The sequence below is a fragment of the Panthera onca genome, chromosome E3 (assembly GCF_046562875.1).
Source record: "Panthera onca isolate mPanOnc1 chromosome E3, mPanOnc1 haplotype 2, whole genome shotgun sequence".
Taxonomy (NCBI): Eukaryota; Metazoa; Chordata; class Mammalia; order Carnivora; family Felidae; genus Panthera; species Panthera onca.
Genome location: NC_138354.1, coordinates 11,899,841 through 11,914,215, shown reverse-complemented (window position 1 = coordinate 11,914,215; position 14,375 = coordinate 11,899,841). Strand labels below are relative to the sequence as shown.

General features: G+C 43.5%; 1 long non-coding RNA gene and 1 pseudogene across 1 annotated transcript in view; both read left to right on the top strand.

The window, feature by feature from the left end:
* Positions 1-14,375, top strand: part of LOC132689417 (uncharacterized) — a 71,496-nt gene that overhangs the window by 26,130 nt on the left and 30,991 nt on the right. The gene's annotated exons all lie outside the window — the stretch shown is intronic.
* Positions 5,120-5,974, top strand: LOC132689415 (small ribosomal subunit protein uS5 pseudogene; annotated as a pseudogene).

Genomic DNA, 14,375 nt, shown 5'->3' with positions numbered 1-14,375 from the left:
CTGCAGAGCCTACTTTCCCTCGATCCACATCTATGGCCTCCAAGATGACTGGTTTACTGAAAACAAAACAAAACAAAACAAAACAAAACAAAACAAAACAAAATGTCTGGATCCGGGTCACAGATTTCTCTGCACAGTGTGCTGCCACCAATGTGAAATGAACGGCTGTGGTGTGCCAGCTCTGATCAGGAATATTCTGGAAAGATACCCGATAAAGGCCAATCTTCTGCAACGGCAAAGCTTGGGGCAGTTGTCCGTCCACTTTGATTGGACCGAGCGATCGGCAATGTGGATACATCCTGATTCACGTGCAGTAGCGAAGTGTCTGGCCGGCTGGTCAGGAATCAGAAGGTATAGAATTGGAAGACTGGCAACAAAACGTCTGGGGAAAAGGTATTGGGTGAGTACAGTGTGGAAACATATTTCTGTTGCATGTGCATGCAAAGCAAAGGCCGTGCACCGCAGGGAAGGCTCTCGATAATCCCATGGGCAAGATGACACATTCTACAGATGACGGTCAGATGTACAAAGTGCCCATGAGGACACAGACAAAGGCTGTGTATTGGCTCACCAATATGGTCTGAGGACTTAAGCTTCCAACGGCAAAGGCTAGTGTGGAACCCTGCTTTGGTGCCTTTCTCCCGGTTGACCAGATAGCCACTTGGTGACAGACCACCTGCACTGATCTCCTTCCAGTAGGAAGAAGGCGGTGATTTGTAGGATAGTTACACATGTGCCTTCTCTTCCGTCAATGCTCGTGCCACCACCAAAACCCATGGACTTGTTAAATGCCTTATTCTCAGTCACCGTGTGCCACACAGCGTTGCTGCCGAAGGAAGAACCTATTTCACGGCAAGATAAGTGTGCCCGTGGATTCACGCCCGTGGAATTTACGAGTCTTACCATGTATCCCATTACACTGAAGCCGTTGGTCAGATAGATGGGGAAATGGCTTGCTGAAGAGTTGATTATACCGCCAGTTGGGAGAGAGAACTCTGAAAACCTGACATTAAAGACACTTTCAAGAAACGACCGATGTCTGGTGCCATTACTCTCATAGCCTGAATGCAGGGGTCTGTGAATTAACACCCCAGATGATCAACTTGCAGATATTTGTTTCCATCCTTGACAGTTGATGCTTAATTCCCAGCAGAGGAATGCTTCCCACAAGGTACACAGCTATGGTTCCATTAAGTAGCAAGTTTAGTCCACTGCCTGGCCATTTGGGGCTCCTCGTGCCATTGAATGAATGGACAACGAAGGCTGCTATTCTGTCCGCTGAAGTGACAGATCTTGATTTTTTTTAGGGTTGCAGCTACATAAAAGTGACATTCCAGGTCATGCTTCGCCCTTGGGATTCTCTGGAGAAGCCACTTCTCAGTTTCACGCTCAGTAGAAAACTCTACCAATCAAATAAGGGCAGGGCCACTCAATATTCAGACCCTTCAGGAACAAAGGCTCACAGCATCACATGAGGTCGGTTTGGGATCTGATTGAAGACAGAGGGAGCGTGGAATGGTAGTGAAGAGGAAAGTTATAAATATCAACAGTGGCTAGTTACAGAAATGTAACTGCTTTCCTGCCTGGACAGAAGTAATACATCCATGAAGAAACGGATATGGGCTTTTTAGCCATGTGTACGTTTTGCATAAACTTCTAACAATCTCTACCAGGCTTTCTAGGGACAATGGTTCTTATCTTCCTTAGTGATCACGGTGGTCTTGAATTTGGGCATGGCTCCTTCCAAAATCAGCATCGCTTGGCATTAAGACATGTTTTGACGCCTACCACGGACCGAGACACCTGCGACGTTCTGGGATTTCCTTTCCTCTCCAGATAGGGAGATACGGCTCCAGTGTTGCTAGAAACGTGTCTCAGCTTACGTTCTGCTCCCTGGTCAATAGCCATGCCTCTCCTGAAACCAGAGTACAAACTTAGTCTATGATTCTAAGTCCTTCAAAATGGCAGCGACCATGGTCCCTACAGTCCCCAGCCATGCCCTCTCCCGATTTCTGACAGCAACAACAAGAGTTGAAAACTTGGGTTTTGTGAAGTTTTCCAGCATTCTGTAGAATGCAGAGAGCTGGAAGGTTGAGTGCCTGCGGAGGGACAGAGCAGAGTCCGGCAGAAGATAAGAAAGGACAGGGGACGCCAGCTGTCAGTAAGCTCAAAACCATGACTTACCACGTGAACTTGTAGTGGAATATGGAAGCTGCTGATTCAGGAGCAGCCACTGATGCATCACACCCAGGCCCCCGGCCATGGGATGTTTTTTGGGGGGGGAGGCAGTTATTATCTGTCGGGGAGATGATCTTACTTGGGGTGAACAAAAGACAACACTAAGGCACGGCGTGCCGCCCTGGGCTGGAGCCTCGGGGCTGAGCCATGCCGCTAAGAGCTGCAGCTAGATGGAGGTCACGGCTAAATCTTTGGGCCTGAAATGGCAAACCGTGGCCTTTTCTCTCCCTCTGAATGACCACCTTGAAGGCAAATCAACAGGAGTGACGGGGGGGGGGGGGGGGGGAGAGCCCCGCGGGGGGGGGAGAGCCCCGCAGCTGAGCTGTCTGCCCGCCAGAAGGGAGAATTCAATAGTGCTCCCCTCCGAACTGAGCCCCGAGTCAGCCCTTCTGCAATCCGAGTGACATTTCTGCCCGTGAGTGAATGGAAACACACGCCTTTCATTCCGGAGTCGAGCGGTGGCGTTTCGGCTGCGGTCTCCTTGCTCTCCTGGCCTGATTGTTTGCTGAGGGGGGGGGGGGGGGGCGGGGGGGGGGAAACAATTAAATCTTCCATTCAATTATGGCCTGTTTGGGTCTGAAGAGCTGTTTAAAACCAGAGAGCCTTATATTAATGAGCATTGCTGCAAAGACGAATACCTGAGAAAGAGATTCCCTGGGGAACTGAGGAACAGCGCTGAGAATATTAGGATGTTATGATCTGCCCTTGATGGAAAACTACTGATAAAATGGCACATTACCCCCAGAGACAGGGACTTTTGTGTTAAATAGGCATGAAAGTGAACATATATATTTCGCAGAGCCTGATAGCACAAACTTGGATGAGACACACACACACACACACACACACACACACACACACACACACACAGCCACAACTAATTATCTGCCTAATATCGTGGGGGACCCGGCGCTGGCGATGTCTATGGGGGAAGGGTCAGAATCGGGAAAGTGGGAGTAAGAGGGGCAGAGGGGTAAGCCGGCTCAGACTGGTCAAGGTCTGTTTGCGTCAAATTCAAGGGCAAAAGCAAAGTTCAAGCCCACGAGTCAGGCTCTGTGCTGACAGCTCGGAGCCTGGAGCCCAGTTTGGATTGTGTGTCTCCCGCTCTCTCTGCCCCTCCCCCACTCATGCTCTGTCTGTCTGTCTGTCTCTCTCACAAATCAATAGACATTTTTTAAAAACCCACTCATTAGCTCAAAATGGAATGTGGTCAGTGCTTCACAAGCATGGAGTGACTGTGGAGAATGCAAGCTGATTGGTGTGATGTTTTAATTTGGGGGTATTTTGACCCGCGCTTCATCTGCCATCATTCGCTCAGTACAATTATTTTGATTTCTCCGTGATGGTGCCTTTATGAGTAGCTCGTTCCTGTTGATTGCTGCTTAGTACTTCACTGTAAGGACATACTACCTTCTGTGTATCCGCTCACCCCTGAGTGCACATTTGGGTTGTTTCCAGGGTTGAACTCTTACAAATAAGGCTGCTCGGAATATCCACGTGTACGTCTTTGAAAGGACACGGGCTCTTACTTCTTTGGGGGAAATACTTGGGAGAGGAATGACTGGCTCGTATGGCAAGGGTATGTTTGACTTTTAAAGAAACTGCCAAACTGGGGCGCATGGGTGGCTCAGTCGGTTGGGCGTCCGACTTCGGCTCAGGTCACGATCTCGCGGTCCGTGGGTTCGAGCCCCGCGTCGGGCTCTGTGCTGACAGCTCAGAGCCTGGAGCCTGCTTCGGATTCTGTGTCTCCCTCTCTCTGCCCCTTCTCTGCTCATGCTCTCTGTCTCTCAAAGATGAATAAACGTTAAAATTTTTTTTTTTTTTTAAAGAAACTGCCAACTGCTTTCCAAAGCAGTTGTTCTGTTTCAGGTGCCAGCAGGCAGGGTATGCGAGTTCCAGGGGCTGAACATGTCCACTGGCATTGGCATTGTCAGTATTTTTTATGTTCACCAATGTAATAAGCATCTCTTCATGGCTTAATTTATATTTTGTGAATGGCTGATGCTACTTAACACGTTTTCCTATTTATGCCTATTTCCTGTTTATCATATATATATCTGTTTATATTATATTATATTATATTATATTATATTATATTATATTATATATTATACACTATGTAATGATATTATATATTATAATTAATTATATATTATATATACTTATATATTTTGCTTATATTTAATTATATATTTATTATATATTATATGTTATATATTATATATTTTATTATTATAATCCACTATATATAATATATGTATTATATAATATATATTATATTAATTGAATATAAATTTATATTTATATACAAATAAATATACATGATATAAATATTACATATTTGGTTAGAAAGATATTTTCTCCTAGTTCATGGCTTGTTGATTTTATTTCCACTTTTTTCTTAATGTTTATTTATTTTTGAGAGAGAAAGAGACAGCGTGAGATCAAGGGAGGTGCAGAGAGTGAGGGAGGTGCAGAGAGAGAGGGAGGGAGGTGCAGAGAGAAAGGAAAGGCACACAGAATCTGAAGCGGGCTCCAGGCTCTGAGCTGACAGCACAGAGCCCGAGGCAGAGCTCGAATGCACAGACGGCGAGATCATGACCTGAACCGAACCAACTGGGCCACCCAGGGGCCCCTTTCATTGGTGTCTTTTGAAGAGCAAAATGTTTCCGTTTGTATGAACTCCGATTTATCCATTTCCTTTTCTTTTAACGGATCATGCTTTTTAGGGTCCTATTTAAGATATGGGGTGCAAAGTTAAAAATATTTTTTTTTACGTTTCGTTCTAAAAACTTTATAGCTTTAGATTTTTTACGATATAACTTTCCATTTACCTATTTCTTTTTTAAATTCTCTTGGTGCTTCTCTGAGAAAACAGCAAATGGCAGATGATGCCAGTGGGCCCGGGGATCCTGGAACGGGGGGCCTCGGCGGCTTCCGCAGAGGCTTCCGTAGAGGCATCCTGGGCCGGGGCTGTGGCTGGGGTCAGGGCAGGGGCCGGGGCCAGGGCCCGGGACCTCGCGGGGGCAAGGCCGAGGACAAAGAGTCGATGCCCAACACCAAGCTGGGCTGCCTGGTCGAGGACATGAATATCAAGTCCCTGGAGGAGATCGATCTCTTCTCCCTGCCCATCAAGGAATCTGAGATCATCGACTTTTTCCTGGGGGCGTCCCTCAGGGACGAGGTTTCGAAGATGATGCCTGTGCAAGACCAAACCCGCGCTGGCCAGCTGACCAGGTTGAAGGCATTTGCTGCCATTGGAGATGACAGTGGGCACGTCGGTCTGGGAGTTAAGTGCTCCGAGGAGGTAGCCACTGCCATCCGTGGGGCCATCATCCTGGCCAAGCTTTCCATCTTCCCCGTGCGGCGAGGCTACTGGGGGATCAAGATTGCCAAGACCCCATGCTGTCCCGTGCAAGGTGACCGGCCACTGTGGCTCTGTCCTGGTGTGCCTCATCCCTGCCCCCGGAGGCACTGGCATTGCCTGAACCCCTGTGCCTGAGAAGCTACTGATGTTGGCTGGTATTGACGATGTCTACACCGCAGCCAGGGGGGCTGTACTGCCCGCCCCCCCAGGGAAACTTCACCAAAGCCACTTTGATACTGTTTCCAAGACCTACAGCTCTCTCACCCCTGATCTTCAGAAAGAGACTGTGTTCACTAAGTCTCCCCATCGGAAAATCATACCAGAGTGTCCATGCAGAGGACCCAGGCTCCAGCTGTGGCCATCACATAGGTTTGCACCAGAAAAATAAAGTGCATTAAAGCTTGTTTAAAAAAGATAATAATACGTAAAAGAATAAAATAAAATAAATTCTCTGGGCAATATTTGGTGGCTGTCAATGTACAAGCCTCGCACACTTTTTGTCCTACTTTTTCCTAAATAATTCGTACTTTGATGCTATTTTAAATGGTATTGCTTCCTTCATTTCAGTGTTATGATTGCTCATATAGAAATATGATGTATCGTCGTATATCGACCTTCGATTCCGCAATTTTTCACTTTTTAGATCTAGAAGCATCTTTTGTAGATTCTATTGGATTTTCTACATAGGCTATCATGTGGTCGGAGAATAAATACTATTCTACCTTCTTTCTTTACAATCTGGATGCATTTTAATTCTTTTTTTTTCTCTCCCTGATTGCACCTGCTACAACCCAAAACACAATGTGGTGTGGAAATGATGAGAGAAGTTACCTTTGTCTAATCCTCCTCTTAGAAGCAAAGTTTTTAGTCTTTTACCAGCAAGTAAGGTGATAGCTGCAGGGTTTTTTGGTACCTGTTTTTATTTGATTGAGGAAGTTCCCTTCTATTCCTGTTGAGAGGTGTATTTTAAATGTAGAGTAGATACTGTATTTTAATGGTTTTTTGCCTATTTAGATGTTCAGAAGACTTTCTTTTTTTTTTCTTTATTATACAGTGAATTGATCTTGATTGCCTTGCTAATGTTAAACCAAAATCATACTATTGAGATCAACTTCACTTGCTCCTGAGGTCTTATTTTTATTTTTACATTTAATTTGCTAAAATTTGGCTTTGAATTTTTGCATCAGTGTTCATAAGGGACATTGGTACGTACTTTTCCCTTCTTGCAATATCCGTATCTGGTTTTGAAGTAAGTATAATACGAGCCTCATTGAATGAGTCAGGAGGTAATCCCTCCTCCTCAATTTTCTAGAGGAGTTTGTGTTGCGTTAGAATTATTTCCTCCTTAAATGTTTGGTAGAATTTCCACTGCAGTAATCTGGGCCTGGAGTTTTGTTTGCGGGGAGGACTTAAACTACAAATTCCGTTTCTTTCTTTTTTATGTTTTATTTATTTTTGAGAGAGAGAGAGAGCACGAGCAAGGGAGGGACAGAGAGAGAGGGAGACACAGAATCCAAAGCGGGCTCCAGGCTCTGAGCTGTCAGCGCAGAACCCGACGCGGGGCTCGAACCCACGAACCATGAGGTCGTGACCTGAGGCGAAGTCGGACGCTCAACCGACCGAGCCACCCAGGCACCCCTACAAATTCCGTGTCTATAATAGATACAGGACTCTTCAGATTATCTCTTCTTGAGTACCTTTTGGAGAATTGGCCCTTGTTACCCACATTGCTGAAATTATTGACTTACCTTTTATTTTCTGTAGAATCTGGAATGATATTACCTCTTTCATTCATGGTGTGGATAATTTGTCTTCTCTCTCTCTCTCTCTCTCTCTCTCTCTTCCCTTCTTTCTTCTTTCCTCTGCTCTCTTCATCCTTCCTTCCCTCCTTTCTTTCTCTCTATGTGCCTGTCTCTGTATCTCTCTGAATCTGCCTAGAAGTTTATCAATTATATTGACTTTATATCAATTATATTGATCTATCTTATGGTTTCGTTTATTTTCTCCATTGTTTTCCTGTTTTTTTGTTCTTGTTTTTGTTTTTACTTTACCAATTTCCTCCTTGATCTGTATTATTTCCCTTCTTGTCTGCAACATAGGTTTAATTCGCTCCTCGTTTTCCAGTTTCTTAAGGTAGAGGTTAAGGGTATTGATGTCAGATCTTTCTCCTCTTCTAAAATAGAAGTTTAATGCTATTAACTTCCCTGTGAGTACCGTTTTTTGTATCATCTTATATCTTCTGATATGTGTTTTTATTCTCATTCAGTTCAATAATGCTTTGATTTCCTTTTTGTTCCCTTTTCTTTCTTTTTGTGGTTTTGTTTCGATTTTATTTGTTCGTTTATTTTTTGGAGTCCTAAGTAATTTAGAATGGTGTGGTTAGTTTCCAAATATTTGGGGAATTTTTTGAAGTTCGTGTAGCTGTGGATTTCTAACTTAATCTCATCGTGGTCAGAGAACGTGGTTTGTATCACTTGACTCCTTCTAAATTTATTAAGACCTGTTTTGTGGCCCATAATACGGTCTATTTTGTTGACTGTATTGTGTGCACTTAAAAAGAATGTGTATTCTGCTGTTATTGGGTGAAGCATTCTGTAAATGTTAATTAGGTCGAGATGTTTGACCGTACTGTTCACGTTTTCTATATCCTTACTGTTCTTATTTGTTTGTTCCATCAATTATGGAGAGAAGGGAATTGAAATATCTGCCTATAATTGTGGATTTGTATATTTCTCCTTGCAATTAGGTCAGCTTTTGTAATCATATACTTTGAAGGTGTACTATTAAGGGCAAAAATATTTGCCCTGTGTCTTCTCAATGAATTGACCTCATGTATCACTATGCAATAAGTTTCTTTATCCACGATAATATTTTTTGCTCGAAATTTACTACATAGGTAAATATAGCTATGTCAACTTTCTGTGTTTATTTTTTTAATGTTTATTATATTTATTTTTAATTTTTTTTTTAATTTTTGAGAGAGAGAGAGAGAGAGAGAGACAGAGCATGAGCTGGGGAGGGTTAGAGAGAGGGAGACACAGAATCTGAAGCAGGCTCCAGGCTCCGAGCTGTCAGCACAGAGCCTGACATGGGGCTTGAACTCACAGACTGTGAGATTGTGACCTGAACCAAAGCGAGACATTTACCTGACTGAGCCACCCAGGTGCCCCCTATTATATTTATTTTTGAGAGAGACAGAACAAGAGTGGGGGAGAGGCAGAGAGAGAGGGAGACAGAATCTGAAGCAGGCTCCAGGCTCTGAACTGTCAGCACAGAGCCTGATATGGGGCTCGAACCCACAAACCACGAGATCATGACCTGAGCCAAAGTCAGACGCTTAACCAAGCAAGCCACCCGGGTGCCCCTAGCTATGGTAGCTTTCTTCTGATCAACTTTCTCTTGATTTTACCATGTTATGTCACTTTTCCTTTTTATTTATGCCTTTTTTACTTAGAGTGAGTCTCTTGTAGGCAATTTACAGTTGGATCTGGCTCCCCCAAACCCAAATCTAATAATCTTTGTCTTTTAATCATATTTAGACCATTTACATTTAATGTGATCATTGATAACTAGTTTAAACCCATCATGTCACCATTTTTTCTTTCTGTTTTTCCTATCTGTTCTTTACTTCCTTCTCCCTCTTTTTTTCTGTCTTCTTTGGGACAGAACTAAAATTTTTCTATGATTTGTTTTAATCTTCTTTGTTGTGCACATTCTTTTCAAGTGAACATAAGACATTTGCCATAACAGACAATAGTCTGGACCACAAAATAAGTATCAATAAATTTACAAAGTGTCAAGTCATACAAGGTATGTTGCTAGAGCTTGATCTCTGATTATATTGGTATGTGTTTGTATAGTGCTATCTTAGAGCATCATAATTGGATTCCCATGGTCCATTCAATGCCATTAACATGTACACATAGAGCAGATGCCTGGAGTCCCTTTGACCTAGATATAGAAATGGGAAACAACCAGAAGGCAGAGGGGATTAGGAAGGGTGACTGAAAGGAGACATGAGCAGATCTGGGTTTCTTTGATCCCCTGAAACACTAGTCCTGGAATGATTTTCTGCCAGTTAAGTATCAAGCTTTCAGGGAAGAATATAGAGCAGATTAGAACTAGATGGAAAAGCCAAAGGAAACATCATGATTCAAGTCTACTAAATCCCCACGGATATGAGAAGGATTGCTTGGATTGCCCACCAGACCCCTGAAAAGTAGAACTATTTCTGCACTCTGCCTGTCTTTTAAATATAAATACTGCAAAATAATAAGTTAGAACAAATAAGATGAGGCTTAGATTTCTATTTCACTCAGTATGAAGTTGAAGCTTTTTTGAATAAGTGGATGGATGAAAAGATGTCTTGCCAGGAAGAAATGATAGCACAGATCCAGAGCCTAGACTCGACTATGGAGTGACTCATGAAGTTAAGGGTGATTAATATATACAGATTCTGAGCTGGATGTCCACTGATGTGACCTAATGAGACAGCCCTGATGGAAAGACAGACAATGTGATTCCGTGCGTGATTTTGGAGCTCATTCAGAAATCTTTGTGGCCAATCTGCCTCAAGGGGAGGCGGATGTAACCTGTGAACACTTTTGATTTCAGTGACTAAATTAGATTTAGTCGCTTAGTAGAAGCAAAGGAAATACAAATATCGCTCCTGGGAAGGTGGTAATACCACACGCCCCACTCCCTTGGCTTTATATAGACGACACTACTTGAAATAGGTGACATAACTGCCAAGCACAGAGGCATGCCCGCTCCTTTTGCCGGTGTCTTGGCTCTCTATCCCAGCTCCTAAGAGGTCTAGAGCACGACGACAGGGAGGCAACCACCTTTTGCGTAGCTGACAGCAAGAGGACACTTCATACAAGTCCTACGAGTTTCAGTTCAGTGGGGATCTACTCTCAGTAGCTTTGGATTCTTTTCCATAGTTCATTGCTTTCTAATCAGTCGCGCCCCTTGTCAGAAAGAGCTCCTCTTAGACTCCCAGAGTAGAACAAATCCATAAGTCAGACACAATGAAATTTTGTTACTGTTTTCTCTTTGGTTTTTTTTTTCTCCCTCCTCCTATCTGCACATCTCCGTTGGCTCAGAGAACAGACGCGATGTAGTTTCCAGGATAGCACAAAACACATGTCTGGAAACATTTTTAACTACTATTATGGACAAGCCTTGGGCCCAGAGAATTCTGCCCTTTCACTGCAGTCCGTTATCTTATTTATTTTTGAGCAAACTCTCACGGATATTTTATCAACCAGGCCTTCGACCACACCGTGAAGACTGGCATCAGAGGCTGGTTGCATAACATAGACACAGAAGCTATGGAACATAGGATTTCTGGGCCTGATACATGCAGCCTGTCTCCTCTCATTAGCATCCCTATTTCCAGATAAAGCCGATTGGCCTACAAAAAAAAAAAAAGTGTTTCTCCGCAAATTAATTATATAAACACAAACCCCAGGAGAATGATTAAACTACTTAGGAAAACCAAGTACTTAGGAAACCCAACTCTTCGTGCTCTCCAGAAATGCCTTCTTCTTCTTACTCTTTTTTTAAAGTCACGCTTATCACAGACGTGCTACCTACTCATTAAAGCAGGTCCCCTAAGGGTTTTTGTTGGACAATGTTGTGTTGACCCAACTGTAATTACCCTATGCATTTGGAAGAAACAAAATTACATTTATTTTGAGACAGTCTATCATCCATAGGCCCAGAATACTGATTTTATTGAGTTGGTTTCGACATTATAGCCTCAACTTTTATTGAGAGATGCTATTGAGAAATAGCTTTATTATTTCCCGTCAAGATTTTGTTCCAAGCATCATCTACTTATTCCTCATTGTCGCAGAGATGATCAATTTATTTTAGAATTAATTGAGGGCAAAAACTTAGCTCCCCTAAGAGATTTATATGAAATGTCCTTAGCAACAATGGAAGGTATGTAACTGGCATGCTTTCCGTTTTGCTCTGTTCACAGGTAATTTGAAAACCAATTTCACAGCTAAACTTTCTAGCTAAGCAGGCCCTCCAGGTGATTCCGATTCATGCTAAAGTTTGAGAAAGCCGTGCTCTGCATTATTTCCAACGTATTGCTCTTCCTGGGGTAGTTTCTTTACTCCTCTTGGGGGAAATAACTTGGCAATTCAAATCTCGTGCACTCACGCCGTTATTTTCCGATTCTCCATGCTATGGGATTGATGTCTGTGACCCCCTACAACGTGTACGTTAAAACCCTAGCCCTGTGCTGGGGCCGTCTTTGGAGATGGGGCCTCTGAGGAAGTAACTAAGGTCACCTGAGGTCCTAAGGCTGGAACCCCGATCTTGTAAGATTAGAATTAGTGTCATTTTTAGAACAGAACACAGAGAGCACACTGTCTTCTGCTCCCTTCCTCTGCCCTTCCCTCCCTCTCTCTCTGTCTTTCTCCCTTTCTCTCTGCGTATGCACAAAGAAGAGATCACAGGACCACACTGTGAAATGGTGGTTACTGACAGGCTAAGAGAAGAAGCCCCAGGCTGCGACTTACCTTGCGGGCTCCTTGCTGTCGATCGCTCAACCTCCAGAACCGTAAGAAATACATTTCTGTTGCTTACGTCTCGCAGTCTGTGGGTTTTTCGGTCCCGGCGGCCCGAGCTGATGAATGGCAGTACTTTAATTCCATTCCACCCTGGACAGTAACAAGGTAAGTGTTAACGTATGAGGATTTTCTTTTTAGTTCAATTACTACCTTGCTGTTTAACCTGCAACCGATTTTTCCACCTCACTCCCCACAGTGATTTGCACGATATCCGAATGAGACAGTAACTTTAATGAGCCTTCTCTCTTTCGAGTCTGCGGATTCTTCAGGGTTGGAGGAGAGCTTAGTAATCATCCGGTGAGAAACGTTTTATTTTATAAATGAGAAAATGCAAGTTCAGAGAGCTCATTGGTCTTAGGACCAAAATGAAAGCCAATATCCCTGGATCCTCAATCGTGTTGATTGTTTCCGGAGGCCAACACATGGCACCAACTCCAAGTTCCCGATTGCCTGTAAGCCAGCTGGTTAGAATACAGCTCTCTTGATCCCCATTTCATCATTCAGCGTAACTTGTCTTACGGGGAAAGCTAGCCACAGTGAAATTACACTCTGATTTATATTTTTCAAAGACACGGGAAGCCACACAGACTTACGTTCAAATTTGGCATTGCCCCATGCTAACAGCGTGACCAGGGCAAGTGCCTAACTTCTAACGAAGCTCAGTTTCTGATCCGTAATAGAACACGACACCTTTGTCATGAGCTGCTCATGGGAAGTCAGTGGATCGTTCATGTGGGACACCCAGCATAGTGTTGGGAATGTGCCATAGATGTAGGTTCTCTGGACTTTGTATATTCTTCTCCCACACGATCGACCACTTGCAAGGGGTAAATTTTTACTTGAGTTCCCAGCTGGCTTCCTTCTTTGCCATCAGTGTAGTTTCGAAGGCACTACCTGATAGGTCCCAGGAGAAGTAAAAGTAAGACCGAGAATACAAGATGGCCCCGCCAATGACCGTAGCAGTTAAGAATGGCCAGTAGGGGACAATCACAGGGAGCAGGAAGGAGGGGAATTGACAGGCAGAATGGGAAACTTCTGGGCAACATGAACTCATATGGTGTCTGGAGGTCGGCAGCTTACATGGAAAAAGAACAGTCACAGGAAGATGAATTTCTCTGAAGTGATGGGCTCTAGGTACGCTTTATGAGAGACATGAGACGGAGGGTTATTTGAGAAGCTATCTGCAGCGTGCCTTAGACCTTCAATGAAGACGTCTCCGGAAAAACACGTGACTCATACATGCTAGGAGTAAAGCATGACAGTCACTACTGCGTTTTTCCGAATTTACACAAATTCGAGCCACGTGCAAAATTTTAAGACTCACATTTGGTCGGAAGCACATCAATCTGTCATCTTGAGGAGATTCACAATTTCCCAGGAGAAAATGTAATTCTTGAACTTTTTTTTTCATTTGCCAGAAGGATCTTTGAATTTTTTTTCATGCAGATTTGAATCACATTAGTAGATGCCTATGTAAAAAAAAATCAGAGGTCAGAAGTTCTTTGGCAAAAAAGTAACCGCCTTCTCCTTCTGATCCCCATTCTCAGCCACAGAAGCTAGAACTTTCAAGTCCTTCTGTATTTCTCTCGCTTCCAGATAACATGCTTATGGCAGTGTTTCATAATTTATTGTTTGTAAAGCATATATACTGACTGATAACGTAAAAGAGGAACTTACCCTACTCTCAGGGTCACGGTATTTACGCTACGTAGAATACAGCAAGAACCTCTTCAGTCCTGAATTTTTATATTTACGATTTGGATTTTTTTCCCCGTGGTGATGCTCACAGTTTTATTCTATTCTATTCTATTCTATTCTATTCTATTCTATTCTATTCTATTCTATTATTATTTTGAAAGAGAGGGCACAAGCGAGCGAAGGGCAGTGAGAGAGAGAGATGGGGAAAGAGAGAGAGAATCCCACAAGGGGCAGAGAGAGAGAAGCGGGGCTCGCCCAAAGCGGGCCTTGTGCTCATCCGACACAGGGTTTGAACTCACCCACCCTAAGATCATGACCTGAGCCTAAGTCTGATGCTTAACCGACTGAGCCATCCAGATGCCCCAATGCTTACCACTTTAAATAGTATATTTAAACTTCTGAAGCTTCTTGAATAAACATTATAGCAGATGCCTGACTTCACGCCATCGAAGTGGAGTCTTTTACTCATGTTGGCCTTTTCACCG